The sequence below is a fragment of the Thermobia domestica genome, chromosome 13, assembly GCF_964235325.1.
Source record: "Thermobia domestica chromosome 13, izTheDome1.hap1.1, whole genome shotgun sequence".
Lineage (NCBI taxonomy): Eukaryota > Metazoa > Arthropoda > Insecta > Zygentoma > Lepismatidae > Thermobia > Thermobia domestica.
In genome coordinates, this window is record NC_137466.1 from 203519257 (window position 1) to 203522109 (window position 2853).

The window sequence follows — 2853 nt, forward strand, 5'->3', positions numbered from 1 at the left end:
GGGGTGTCTATACCTTCGTTTGACGAACTGTATAATAGTATAAAGTGTGCATTTTATCGGAGTAACCCCGAAATAAGAAAATGTTCAACATCAAATATTTGTACACTTTTCTCCATTCCAACTGAGTTCATGTTCATGTGTGAAAGGCTCTCATAAAGACTGCGTGTTATTTTCTTCCCCGCGAGCAGCCCGCTCGAGTTGGCTACTGGCGGGATGATCTTCATAGCAGCTTAGAGCCGCGGCTCATTTGTACTGACGCGCATGTGTGAAGGCGTACATTTAAGACAATGTAAAGCTAGCAGTTGCAGCTCACGCGAGCGGCTCACTGGATTCTAGTGTGAAGGGTACCTAACTATAAACTACGCATCGCTCTATGATACTGGATAGAACAAATACGTATACTAGGAAGGGAAAACATAAAACTATTATTTAAAATCAATGACCATCTCTAAGTTGTTAAATGTAAGTGCATTTGTAGTGGAAGATAAAACGTCGTTGTAAATCAAAAACTTCTTTCCATAACCACAGAAACCAGTGGGACAAACTTAGTACTCACTTGAAATCATTAGCGTCAGCAGCACATAAACTTTGAAGGAGACGGACTACCTTGGTGACTAGAGTATATGGCATACCCCCCAGAAATGCGGGGGATCCGGGTGTCCTTACCCGAAAAATATATCAAAAACGTCTTCGTTCATTGCATTTTAAAACATTTTTGACTTAAAAAGCTAACAAAAACTTTAAAAAAATTATCTTTGATAGTTTTTTTTTAAATATGATACTAAAAAAGTTTTTGTAGTTTCTTTGTATATTCAAACAGTAAGATTCAACTATGGTTTAGAATTTTCTAAGTACAATGACTCCAAGTCTGTGTCAAAAATAAAAATAATGATAAAAGGTAGTGTAAAGTGACTACTCAGAAACAATAAAATTTTGGAAACAGATTTTGGGCCTATAAGCCTACAACTTATGTAACTGAGGCTCCACAATGTATAGTTTAAAAAATTAGTTGAAAATTACGTTTCCCCCCTTTTTTAAAACTAAACTAAACTCGCTTTGCTGCTCGCTACCTAAACAAAAACAGTTTGTTACTTTTTTACAGTTTCCTCCACCTTCACCTCCTTAGGATCAAAAACTGAATGCCTTTTCACAATTGGAAACAAACTTTTGTGATACTTTTTTTTTCATATTCACTTTGTCTAACATTGTTTCCTGAACGTAGCAAACTGCTTGCAAGGTTGATCCTCTTTTGAGTCATAAGATACTTGAATTTTTTTTGGGGGGGTGGGGTGAAAAAACCGTTTTACAAATATGGGGAGACACGTCCCCGGTGAGATAGACGCCCGCGCTTGGAATGACAACTCTTTAGGTATTGCAAATTCGACAACATTCAAATACTTTTGAAGACTTGTTTTGTTTCCTAGGCCAAATAATAAAACTTTCCACACGGACGAAGATATAAAATATTTAGTGTTATCTTGTCGATCGTGGTGCTGTAGAAATAGTGAAAAGTCACGACAGAAGTCAAAAGGTATATCTATTTGGCAACTATTGAAAAATCTCGGTCATTATATGAATTGTATGAATTGCTACTTTCTATAATACAAAAAGTTGATGAGATTAAACCAGGCAAAATTAGACAAGAACCTCGGTAAGCCACTAAATTTAATTCACGAAAATTTAGACGAAAGTTCTAAAATATTAAAAATTTGTGAAGTGTATGGACGATATTGATGAACTTTTAAGCAGATTATTCCTTATAATGACAGATTAAGAAACTGAAGACAGAATTAAATGGGCTTGGTCAACATGGTAGGATAAATACATAGAAATTCATGTTATTCTCCTCCTTTCCAATGAAGATGTCAATGCAAATGCAAAGCAAGTTGGTATTGCTTTATATCTAAATATCACCAATAATATATGACAGATACCTGTCACAGGCTGAAAAAGTCTTCAAACCAACCGGACCTAATTATAGTAGTGAAATTTCTTAGAAGGTTCAACAAGGATAGTTTTCTTAAGGTAAGAAAATTAAAAGGAACTTAAATTGTAAAGCTATTGGATACACTACAGATGGAGTTATCTACAGATGGAGATCACAAAAATGGAAACACCTGTAGTTGGCAACACGTCAGATATATGGGTTGACAGTGGTGTCGTGGCTCCCGCAGCGCCGGACCGCTGGTGGTGGTGTGTTAGGTCGGTCTCCATACTACGTCAGGCGCAGTAGAACAGCAGTGTCCAGTGGCTGCAGCAGACGGAGGTAGTGTAAAATGGGAGACCTCTCAGATTTTCAAAGAAGGCAAATTGTTGGTGCGCGGTTATGTGGAGTGAGTGTGTTGGCAGTGGCTACTGTGTTAGATGTGTCGCGTGGGACAGTGTCGAAGGTGATGACAGCCTACACAACATACGGGAAAACCACATCGGGGAAGCGGAACAGTGGGCGGAAGAAAATCATGAGTGACAGGTCACGCCGGGTATTAAAGCGCATTGTCACGCAGAACCGTCGTGCCACTGCGGAGCAAGTGACGGAGGAACTCAATTAGCACCTCCCCCAACCTGTTTCGACAATCACAGTCCGCCGCGAATGACATGACATGAACTTGCGGGGTCGTATTGCACGGGCCAAACCACTCATCAGGGACCATAACGCTTTCGCACGCCGCAAATGGTGCCGCGACCATCCAACTTGGACCGTTGAGGACTGGAAACGTGTGATATGGTCGGATGAGTCATCCTTCACCCTATTCCCAACCACGGGCCGTGTTAATGTGTGGAGAACGCCCAAAGAAGCTTATGATCTGCAGTGTCTCCGCCCAACTGTGAAACATAGCGGCGGCTCGGTGATGC